This window comes from Hibiscus syriacus, unplaced genomic scaffold, assembly GCF_006381635.1.
Source record: "Hibiscus syriacus cultivar Baekdansim isolate YM2019G1 unplaced genomic scaffold, ASM638163v2 tig00111659_pilon, whole genome shotgun sequence".
Taxonomy (NCBI): Eukaryota; Viridiplantae; Streptophyta; class Magnoliopsida; order Malvales; family Malvaceae; genus Hibiscus; species Hibiscus syriacus.
Window position 1 is genome coordinate 1,663,251 of NW_024063149.1, and position 13,331 is coordinate 1,676,581.

The window sequence follows — 13,331 nt, forward strand, 5'->3', positions numbered from 1 at the left end:
CAGTATTCGAAATTTGATCTTGGTCAATACCCGGACATTGATATTGGTCAATACTCGGATTTTGATGATGTTTCAGAAGAAGAAACAGACCCTGCGTGTAATGATTTGATATTGGTCAATTCTGAATTTTGATGATGAAACCGTTGCCGAGGAAGATGTTGTTGATGAAAATGAGAGGAAGTTACGACTGTGAATGAACATGTTGAACATCAATTCTGTAATTCATATAATCCTAAAGAAGAAAAAGAAGAAGAAAAAGTTCTCGAAGAAAAGAAATGCACGGGAGTATACTGGAATATGCCAGAATTACTTCAGATACCGGAAGAAGAGTTGGTAAAGAAAGCAGTTGATTGTTACACAAAAGTTATTCGTATCAAGAAAGATGATTGTTTTGATACAAAGGAAGACTTGAAGCTTTGTATACGAAATGTGTGGAAGAGGCTATCAACTAAAAGTTACAAATCAACAAAGATCGTTTCGAAACAAGGTGTATGATTGACAAAACTGTACGTGGCGTATGATTGCAAAGAGGATAAAAGATTGTGAAATGTTTCAAGTTAGGACTTTTATTGATAAACATACATGTTCAAGACCCAAGTTTTTCCTTCCATAGACAGGCAAACAAAAGGTGTTGGGTGGTTTCTGGCTGAGTTAATGTTTTTGAATGGCAGGGTATATCGGGGATATGAAATTATGACTGACATGAATGCTCGGTTCAAGATTAGTATATCATATTCTCAAGCTTGGAGAGCCAAATGTTATGCCTTGGAATTGTGAGGGGGTCGCCAGAAGCATCGTTTGCCCAACTGCCGGCTTATTGTCACAATTTAAGCTGAAAATCCTGGGTCGGTAACTCATATCAAAAGAGCCAAATGTTATGCCTTGGAATTGTTGAGGGGGTCGCCAGAAGCATCGTTTGCCAACTGCCGGCTTATTGTCACAATTTAAGCTAAAAATCCTGGGTCGGTAAACTCATATCAAAATAGATAGATGGACGCTTGAGTTGCTGTTTATCGACATTGGTGCTGCGGTTAGTAAATCATATAATTTTCCATTCTGTAATTCATATAATCCTGAAGAAGAAAAAGAAGAAGAAAAAGTTCTCGAAGAAAGAAAATGCCACGGGAGTAACTGGAATATGCCAGAATTACTTCAGATACCGGAAGAAGAGTTGGTAAAGAAGCAGTTGATTGTTACACAAAAGTTATTCGTATCAAGAAAGATGATTGTTTTGATACAAAGGAAGACTTGAAGATAGCTTTGTATACGAAATGTGTGGAAGATGGCTCAACTAAAAGTTAACAAATCAAGCAAAGATCGTTTCGAAACAAGGTGTATGATTGACAAAAACTGTACGTGGCGTATGATTGCAAAGAGGATAAAAGATTGTGAAATGTTTCAAGTTAGGACTTTTATTGATAAACATACATGTTCAAGAACCCAAGTTTTTCCTTACCATAGACAGGCAAACAAAAAGGTGTTGGGTGGTTTTCTGGCTGAGTTAATGTTTTTAAATGGCAGGGTATATCGGGGACATGAAATTATGACTGACATGAATGCTCGGTTCAAGATTAGTATATCATATTCTCAAGCTTGGAGAGCCAAATGTTATGCCTTGGAATTGTTGAGGGGGTCGCCAGAAGCATCGTTTGCCCAACTGCCGGCTTATTGTCACAATTTAAAGCTGAAAAATCCTGGGTCGGTAACTCATATCAAAACAGATAGAGATGGACACTTTGAGTTGATGTTTATCGACATTGGTGCTGCGGTTAGTAAATCAATATAATTTTGTTGACTCATTTTTGTTAGTTACATGCATTTCACATTTAAATGATTATATTTCTTGTGTATATTATTTTGTAGATTCGTTCGTTTATTACTTGCATGCGCCCAGTTATTAGTTGACGGAGCACATTTGAAAGGTCGATACCTTGGAGTAAACTTATTAGCAGTAGCCATGGATGCTAACAATGGGATATTGCCAATAGCTTACGGGGTTGGCAAATCTGAAACCTCTGATTCATGGACATGGTTTATGGGGCATATTAGGGATTGCATAGGTCCTATTAGCAATCTGACAATCATATCGATAGGGCAAACTCAATTGACAACGCTGTTAGAAGGTGTTTCCCAGATGCTTTTCATGGACTTGTGGTGTTCAACTGTTTAAGACGTGTTTTTGCCTCAGTGTGCTCAAACACTAGAAGATGTCGGGTTTGAAAGATGGTCAAGAGTACATCAACTTGGAGCAAGATATGGTTTCATGACGTCTAATAGTGCAGAATCAATCAACGCTCTAAGTCGTCATTCCCGGAAATTACCCATTACTATGTTAATGGAGTTTTTTCGAGCCTCTATTCAACAGTGGTACTACAAGAAAAGAAACAATGCAGGTATTATTTCTTTGAATTCGTAACTTATCATATATTTTACTAAGTATTATTTATTTAAATTTACAGGAACATTGGAACATCGTGTTACACCATGGACTGAAAAAGATAACGAAATGTGTTGTGAATCAACGTCATGGAGTTGAACCATGTTCAAACACTTTGTTTAAAGTACTGGATAATAACTTAAATAGGCTTGTCGATCTAAATACAATGACGTGTAGTTGTATGAAATGGCAAACATCTGGTTATCCGTGTGGCCATGTTATAAAAGTTGCTCTTCATCTAAACCAAGATGATTCAAGCACATACGCTATGGATTGCTACACTACAGAAGTATATCGACAGACTTATGCCGAGATTGTCTACCCTATTCCACATCCTTCTGAGTGGGACATACCAGATGACTTACAAACAGTTTTGCCACCAGCCATGGACAGAAGGCTAAATGGCCGACCAAAAAGTCAAGATCGTATACCGTCTAAGGGTGAAGTGAAGAAGAGAACGACATGTAGTCGGTGCAAGGAAAGTGTTCATACAAGGTTGATATGTGGATCACCAGTGCCATCACAATCATCTTTTCCTCTACCAAAATATGGATCATCATCAAAATCCAAAGCTCATATGGTGTCAAGAAAAAGGCAATCAAAATCGCAATCATCTTTAAAATCCCAATCACAACTGGCTTCACCTTTTGGGACTGTTAACTTAGGTGATTTTTAAATGCAAAAGTTGTATTATGTAGATTTTATGTGTGAACTTTTAACATTTTCAGTTAGGCATGTATTAGTAACTTGAGTTTGAAAATTGCTATGATCTGTTCAGTTGTTATTACTTAATAGGCAATCATCTTAATGTCTATCGCAACGCGGAAATTACTATCGCAATGCGAAATGAAAATCGCAACGAGAGAATCGCAATGCGAAATGAAAATCGCAACGCGAATTTCGCAATGCGAAATGAAAATCGCAACGAGGGAATCGCAATGCGAAATGAAAATCGCAACGCGAATTTAATTTCCCGTTGCGATTTTCATTTCGCGTTGCGATTTTTATTTCGCATTGCGATAGTACTTTTTGCCCTCAACATAATGCAGATTGAAATCAACAAAATCAACCATTACATTTCAATCAATTAAACAAGCACAAATAAGAATTATGTTAACATCAATTAAACAAATCAACTTTTACAAATCACCTTTTACAAATTAATTAAACAATCAAAAAATAAGCAATAATTCTTATTTCCTCATCTACTATTGAATCAACTTTTGCAGCCATACATCATTTTCACGCATCTCACTTCTGAGATTAACCTGCATAAACCAAACATTTGCTCAAACAACACTTTCTACACATCTAAAACCTACAAACAGCAAATTATTGAATTCTAGGTACTTAACCAAACATTTTCAAACCACAAGCCTATAAACATACCAATTGTTTATGGACATTTTTATAACGCGGATACAGGTAGGCAGCGTCTCGTATATATCGATCTAGCCATATAATACCGAAACCACAAGCCTACTGCAACTCTATCTCTATCGGTGGGAGGTAGATACTTTATACTTCTTGTGATCAAACGGTCCAACGCCAAGCATACGAGAGGACCACAATCCCCTCTGGGTCCTTTCGTTTGTTGTGGTGCGGTCTCGTCTCTGCTAACTGTAATATTGAGCTTCTTTGGCTTCTTGTTTCCAGAACGAGTCCAATAATTTATCGCATCCAAGAATTTAGCCAAATAAGAGCTCCATCCCTTAATAATATCTCTTAAATCAGCCATGATATGTAATTTATCATGCTGTCATATACTATTGCCTTAAGGGATGGGATCTGAAGCTCGACGAGAAGCCAATGTTTACGTTCCAAAACAGGGATAAACACCTGCAATCATAAGTAATAATTCATTCATTTGCGCACTTATTTATGAATACCTTTAAACTCAATCTAAAATAAACACTAACCTTATCGACCTCCCACCATGCAGGATAAAGTTTAGCTTGTCCATTGCCCAACGCAAATGATTCATCTCGTTGATTCTTCAAGTGAGCGGCGTTAAAAGACGTCGGCATAATTGTATATCGTGTATTTCTTTTATTTTCCTTAAGTTTCCTAATTATTAGAAGACGTGACACCCACGCATCGATATGTTGTTTTACAAAAAAAGACATATATTAGTAACTTACATAAATTTAAAAAAAAAATAATCAAATTAAAATATAAGAAAAATATAAGACTTACCCCTCCATCGAAATATAAGACTTACCTCATTCTGCAACGATACTACCATCTCACGTAGAGCGACAACCTCACCACGTAAAGTAGACAACTCCACACGCCATGCACCATCGTTATCGCGTAGAGTACCGATCTCCTCACGCAAGGCATTGACCTCATCACGTAACTCCCTTGACTCATCCCGTGGAGGTGGAGAACAAGGAGATATAAGTCGTGGCATCTTTTCCGGTCGCCTATCATGAGGTGATGGTGGAGAAGAGGCTCGATGATGTGACGGGATAGGTGATGGCTCTCGTTGTAGAGGTGTATAGTCGGGTCGATCAGGTGATGGCTCTGGGTGAGGTGATGGCTCTCGAAGTGGAGGAAGTGGAGGCTGCTCATCATTCGTGCCATCAAGAAAACGCTGACTAGCTTGCCACCAATCAGTGGCAAGCTCAGCCTCCGTGGGTGTCAGTCTCATTAATGGAATGTTGGCCTCCTAAAAATATAAAAACTCAAACAAAGTTAAACGTCTACTATTAATAACTTGTTTATATATGATAGTATTTGTGTTAACTTACATTATTTATTGTCGCATATGGTATTAAGTCTTCCCAATCCAACAGACGTTTCCTCTTCCAGGAAATAGCCCTGGGAATATCATTTGAAGTTTTTATTGCATATGTCTTCATGGCGGGAAAGGCCTCGAATATCCAAATCTACAAACAATATAATAACAAACATTAGTAATTGTTAAATAATTAATTATAATTTTGAAAACATTATATAGAAATTCTTACCTTAAAGGCCCAAACAAAGCCTGACAAAGTGTATTTCGACCCATCGCCCCGTAAACTTTTGCGGTCATCAAAGGCAGACGACAACTTAGTCCAGGTAGCTTTCCATATATACAAACCCCACGGAAACAGATTCCATGCATTTAGGTCCTCTACCAATATTAGCTCCTGAGGAATAGGTTGTCTGGCCTCTCTGCCTAAAAAGTCGGCATACAAAAGTAGTAGAAGGCATACTCGGACAACATCGACGTCATTCATCCGAGTAAAAACCATCTTTCTTATTAAACAATTTCTTCATGTCGTCGACGTGTAAGTTCGGCTTCTCTATTGACTCATCAGGAAAAACCCTGGATAACCATGATGGGCGGGTGATATGACGAGTGTACCGGCCTACATCATCGTGTCCGAATCGTAGACCAGTGATTAAGCAAAACTCCTTCCGCCCAAAACAAGTATACGCCGGTGGAAAATGAAACCATATCTCTTCCTCACCACGTTGTATACTGTCGGGTAGATCGCTAGTCATGGTCTGAAGCCACAAATGGGTCAAATTAGCATCTCCACCCGGATGTTGTACTCTCAGCCATGGCCCGAAGCAGGTTTCCTCAAACAATTTTCTTTGTGCAGGTGAAAGCTTCGAAGCAATTGTAGTGGCTAGGCTAACTTTATTCCTTAATGTCAATGAAGCCGAAAAAAATTTCTACAAAAACAATAAACATACCAAGTTAGATATACCAAAAACTACACTGTCAAGATATACCAAAAACAACAAACATAAATAGTAGTTTATTCTTGAAGCTAAAATTTGCAACACTGTTTTGTCTTTTGGTTGAAATGAAAATCGCAACGAGATAATGAGAATCGCAACGCGGAAATGACTATCGCAACGAGAGAATCGCAACGCGAAATGACTATCGCAACGAGAGAATCGCAACGCGAAATGACAATCGCAACGCGAAATGAAAATCGCAACGAGTGAATCGCAACGCGAAATGAAAATCGCAATGCGATTTTGGTTTCGCGTTGCGATTTTTATTTCGCGTTGCGATAGTTATTTCCGCGTTGCGATTTTTATTCTCGAAACTATTCTTCTTCTACATTACTTCAACCAAAAGACAAAACAAAGACAAATACTAACTTCACAGGCTAAACAGTTTAGCAGTATTGGCAGCAATCGAATGAATTTAATAAGAAATCTAAGTGAAATGGTTAATCTATTATTGAAATTACCAGTAAACTTATCATCAATCTCAATATGAAAAACCTAAAATAATGCAAAATTTCAAAATAAAAATAAAAAAAACTAACCCTCGGAGGTGATTTTCCATTTCTGAATGATTGTGAGGGATTTTTTACTGTGAATGGTTGTGAGGGATTTCGCTGGCGATGGGGACGGATTTCGCCGTAGAGAGTGAGAGATGGAGATGGGACTGAGTGTTGTGATTTTGGGTTTGAGGTTATGAGTTGCGATTACTGTGGACGGTTCAGTTTCCGATTTATTAAGAAAAAATTCGTGTTTGGAATTTGAAAAAAACAATACGCGTTAATACGAATGGCGCTATGTAAATCGCATTGCGATAGTAAGATTCGCATTGCAATAGTAAGATTCGCATTGCGATTTACGTATTCGCAATGCGATTTTCCTAATTCGCATTGCGATTTACTAATTCGAGTTGCGATTTACGTATTCGCATTGCGAATTATGAAAATCGCAACGCGAATACGTAAATCGCAATGCGAATTAGGAAAATCGTATTGTGATAGTCAGTATCGCATTGCGATTTTCCAAATTCGCATTGCGATTTACTTATTCGCATTGCGAATTAGGAAAATCGCAACGCGAAATTGGAAAATCGCATTGCGATAGTCATAATCGCGTTGCGAATCTGGAAAGCGATTTGCGATAATGGAGATCGCGTTGCGAATTAGCGATCGCATTGCGATTTTGTTGGTCATTTTGGCAAATCCGGAAAAAGTTGGTTAAAATCGTATATTATATGGGATTTTTGGTCACTGAGGTTATTTTCTCTTGATTATAATATTAATTTATACTTACTTTTAGACTATCGATAATAAAGAATACAAAAAATATTAGTTGGATCAATATAAATATAATAAAATAATTATTTAACATAATTGATATATATTTTTAACTTAAAAATATAATAACATTTATATATATTTAAATTGAATCTGAAACACAAACTAAATTACCTCAATCAGGGGCAGAGCTAGAAATTTCAAATTGTGATGTCATAATTTTAAACAATTTATAGATTTTTTTGATAGAATAGGGAGACCTAATGAAAAACCCCCTTCATACTCAACGAAATATGAAAGTTTCGTCGAGCATTGGAAGTAGGAAAATAGTGTCTCATAATTTTATTGAACCATCGAAAAATACAACATAGAAACCATTAGAATCTTAGATCTACTATAAACAAAACAATACAAAATCCCCAAATCTAACACATAAGTCCTACACACAAATTCACTCATCCAATGCCCTATTTTGCCAACTTATCTACCTCCCAATTAGCCACTCTGAAAATATGTCTGATCACCACACCTTTATCCCTATAAATCTCTAAGATTTCATTCAACAGTAAACACAACTGATTCGAACAACCCCCAAATTCTTTATCCAATTATCCACAACAAGACAATCACACTCAACAATAAATCTTCCTTTGCAACTCCATTGAGAATCAAAGAATAGATTCAAACCCTTTTTAATATCCAACATTTCAGTAGTTGTAGGAGGCCCCTTCCCAACTGCCTCTGAGAATGATGCCAACATAGAACCCCCTGAATCTTTAATAATCCCTCCTATACCCTTCTTTCATCCAATCATCTGTGAGCACCATCCACATTTAATTTGAAAAAACCTTCAGGAGGTGAAACCCACAGAGCCCGAGATAACACCTTACTCCCCTATCTGTCACACCTATCCGCAACAGAATGATCCCTATAAGGCAGTCAAACAACCCCAAAAACTCTTTGTATTTTATAGCTAACCATGCCACCAGTCTATATCTAGCTAGGAAAAACAAGTTAATCTAATCCAATGACACACCCTCAAACACTAACATGTTTCTATACTTCCATATATACCACAAGACAACACCAGGAATAACTTTCCGGATTTCAAAATTCATAACCAACCCCCACCAAGCTTGCAGAAAAACATCATGGGCAAAATGCAAAGAAGAATGAACCTTCCAAAATCTTAAAAATCTACACCACAACACCCAAGAAACATTACATGCAAAAATAAATGCAATATTGATTCAGGAAACAACCCACATAACGGGCAAAATGTATCCACTATACTTGGAACCTTTCTCTTCACTAACTCACACTTCACATCCATCCTTTTGATCATAACCTGTCAAAGGAAAGATTCCACCCTCGGAGGAACAAGGCCACTCCAAACCATCGGACTCCAATGTTGGTCAACCCCTAGTAGCTCGAACCATCCCTTCAAATATGACCTCACCGAGTATACCCCATCACCATAACCTTTCCATAATAAGCAATTCACACGACTCTGATCAATATTGACATAATCCAATAAAGTCATAAATTTAATCCACACGTTAACTTCCCAATCTACTAAATTCCTCTTCCATTTGATATCCCATATCCACCTTGCAGAGCTAAAAAAACCAAAATCTAAAATTTTGCCCTCTTTTTTAACTGATAAAGCATATAGTATTGGAAACCTAACCATTAAAGACGCCCTATCGATCCAAACATCATGCCAAAATGAAAAGGATTTATCATCCCCAACTTTTAAAATCATCTTATTCCGAGCAGCCTCACCAAACACATCATTTTTCATCCAACATTGAGCAACATTCTTCCATAACCAAGAAACATTGGTTGGTACCTCCTTCATAAAAATATCATTACAGTACATATTATATTTACAACAAATCAACTGTTTCCATCCTAAATCCTTTTCAGAAGAAAATTTCTAGACCCATTTTCCTAATAAAGCTCTATTCACCAACTGTAAATTTGGGATCCACAACTCTTAGGCAAACACATAGAAGACCACTGCACCCAATGCAACTTTTTCCTCTCACGCGATCCTCCCCACAAAAATATTTTCATAATAGAATTTAAAACTTTCAATACATGTGCATGAATTCTAAATATAGACAAAAAATAAATAGGTAGAGAACTTAGCACCGACTTTACAAGCACTGTTCTACTAGCTAACGAAAAGACGCAGCTTTATAACCGGAAAATTTGGTTGAAATATCCTCACAACTGGTTCCCACAAAGCTTCCGAATTTCTCTTAGCTCCAAAAGGAATTCTCAAATAATCATATGGGAAAGAACCCACCGAATAGCAAAAGGAATCAACCCATTGTTTTAACAACCCCTCCTCCACATTAATCCCATAAATCTTATTTTTAACAAAATTTATCTCGAGAACCGATAACAATTCAAAAATCACCAGTACCCTCCTAACATTCTTCAATTGATTAACTGAAGCCCCACAAAAAATCAAAAGATCATCAGTAAATTATAAATGGGAAATATTAAAAGCATGTCCTTGTTTTCCTATGGTAAAACCAGCAAACAAACCTAAATTAACAGCTTTTGACAACAAACAACTAAGAAGCTCTCCCACCAGGTTAAACAGTAAGGGTGATAAGGAACACCATTGACGAAGACCTCTAGATATCTTGAATTCCTCCGTTGGTGAATCGTTTACTAAAATAGAAACTGAAGCAGTAGAAATACACTTCCGAATCCAAGAAACCCATTTTTCACCAAACCCCATTAGCTCCATGACCTTTATAAACAAACACCAGTCAATTGAATCATACGCTTTCGTAAAATCAACTTTAAAAGCAATATTGGCTAACCCTTTTCTCCTCCAATATTCAATCTCTTATTTGCCATGAAAAAACAATCTAAAATTTGTCTTCTCGGGATAAAGGTAAACTGTGAAGACCCAATTAAACACTCCATGCACCCTCTAAGTCTTCTAGCTAACGTCTTCGATATGATTTTATAAAGACCCCCCAACAAGACTAATGGGACGAAAATCATCAATGTAATCAGGACCCACTTTCTTAAGAATCAACGTAATAAAAGAGTGGTTAATACCTCTCTCCCATTATTTTCCAGCAAAGAAATCCCCGCAAAACCTCATAACATCCTCCTTAATATAAATCCAAATTTTTTTGAAGAATCCCAAATTAACCCCATTTGGCTTTGGAGCTTTATTCGGATCCGACTCTGACACGATACCCCATATTTCCTCCTTTGTAAATTCCACTTCCAACCTCTGAGCCATATCTGGACAAATCTTTGTAAACTCCACATTTATCTCAACTGCCTCTAAAGTTTTTATTGAGTTATAAGCCTCTTTAAAATGATGATAAATATGAGCTCTAATGACTTCATGATTCGAACACTCCTCCCCTTCGATCTTCAACGAAAAAATGGAATTCACCCTACCCCTCTATGTTGCACATTGATGAAAGAACCGAGAATTATGATCCCCTTCCAAAAACCATTTACTCCTCGATTTCTGATGCCAAATTCTTTCTTCCCTTTGATAGAGCTTCTATAATTCATTATTTATTTTAACGATCTGATCGAAGTCCACTAATTACGAACCTTGTTGCCTCACCAATTCCATTTTATGTATGGATTTATCCAGCTCTGCTATTTTTTTTGATAGTCCAAAATGTTTACTTCCTGACCATTCTTTAACAACCACCATAACTTGTTTCAATAACCAAGAAAGTCCTATGCGTCTCTTCCTAATCTTCAACTCCCAAAACTTTTATTTTATCATTTACTGAAAGCTAACATCCTCCAACATATAATTAAATAACTTAAACGGTTGAGGACCCCAATCAAACAAAATATTCTCTAACAAAATAGGATTATGGTCAGAAACAGAACGAGGAAGCAATAATTGAGATATTCTTGGAAACATATTTAAAAACAATGAATACACCATAAATATATCTAACCTCACAACCGATTGTTCATCTCTATTATTTCCCCAAGTGAAAGTACCACCACTCAATGGCAGAACAATAAAATCCGATATTTGAATAAAATCCAAAAATACCTTCATTGAATGAAAATTTTGAGTCTTCCCAAGTTTCTCTTCAGGGATCAAATAAGAGTTAAAATCTCCTCCTACAAAAATAGGTCCAGTAGCTTGTTCCACAAATGACAATAACTCAATAAAAAACCTTCATTTTCCGCTTCAATTGTAGAACCATAGACATTGACAAACCAACATTTAATACCAGAATCTTTAAAGTTTCCTAAAACATCAACAAATTTCCTATTTACAACCTGGTTCAATACATCAATCTTGTCTTCATCCCAAAGAGTACATAACCCTCCTACAGTCCCCATTGAAGGTGCAACCACACAACTTTGCAAAAAACTCCCTCCCACACTCATCAACAGTGATTGGTTCATCATTTGCACTTTATTTTCCTAAATAAATATCACTAACGATTTTTTCCCCTATCTTTCTTCTAACTGCCTGCACCTTCTTCTTTCTCCCTAATCCCCGAACATTCCAAGACAAACAAGAAAACTTTAACATTAATACAAATACAACCCCTATAGGATGATGAGTGTCTAACGACCTCCCTCCTCCCCAAACCTTTTACCCATTTGAGCTAATTTTTCCACCACTGCTTTTTCCTCCTAAAAGATATACCTAGGAGATATCCCACTTCCCATGTAGTATTAATTTCTTCATCCTCTTCTATTACTAGGAAAGTCATATCACCCACTTCTGATTGGTATTTGTCTCTAACTCCCCCGGTCATCCTATATACTCTCTCAAACCTCTTATCCTTACTGTTGCCCTTGCATTCTCTTTAACTGATCCATTGCACTCGGAACGGGAAGTGGCCCTTTCCAATAATTTTTCTCTTGATTGCACCTATGAAGAAACCATAATTGTATATTTCTTTCCTGATCCACTCTCTTTATCGAGAAACTTGTAATACCGACTTTACCTAATTCTTTTTCTCTAGCAACTCATGCCTTATCCATACAATCCATATCACTTATAGGCTCTGCTCTACCTTCCATATCCTTCCCAAAACCCATCAGGTGTAAATTAATAACTAGCCCAAATAGTATTATTTTTAACATTTGAAAAGTGGGCTCACTGTTTTTTTCAAAATAGGCTTGACCACAGCCCCCCAAAATTCAAATTTTCCCTGAGACCAATCCCCTCAAAGTCCCCTCTATAGACCCTACTTAAGTTAAAAAATTCTGACACACTTCTCTTATTATGTTCTCCATCTATTTCCTGTTGCATTGACATCAAACTCTCACAGCCGCCAGTATTTTCAACTAACCCAGTCACATCTAGCCACTTGTTAATCCTTAAACATTTTTCCTTAGCTAACAAATCACCTCCTTCAACCACCCCAACTTCTCTACCTTCTTCCTCCTCGTCCATCGCTGCACCATTACTGAACATATATTTCGATCCCACCTTTGAAATTAATTCTGACTCTACAACTGAATTCGTAGAAGACGATCATTTTTTTATAATAACTTTGTACGATATTCCATATGCACCTAATGTTACCCAATCCGGCACGTCAAATGTGTTTGCCACCCTCAACAGTACCCTAGCTACCGACAAATCCATCCTTTTCAACGTGTAATCCTGAATGCACATCAGTTTCCCCCATCGCCCAACTAGCTTCTCCAAGAAAGAAGAATTCCAACATAACAGTGGTATGTCATATAGTTTCACCGAGCAGAATGCCATTGGAATACCTCTTTCTTTGACCAGGAGTTCCAACCAGTCAAACTAGAATATTAACTCCTCTTTCTTATTTGACCAAGTCTCTTCAAGTTCTTTTTTCGAACCAAAGGTGACAATGCATGATTTCCATGCATAACCT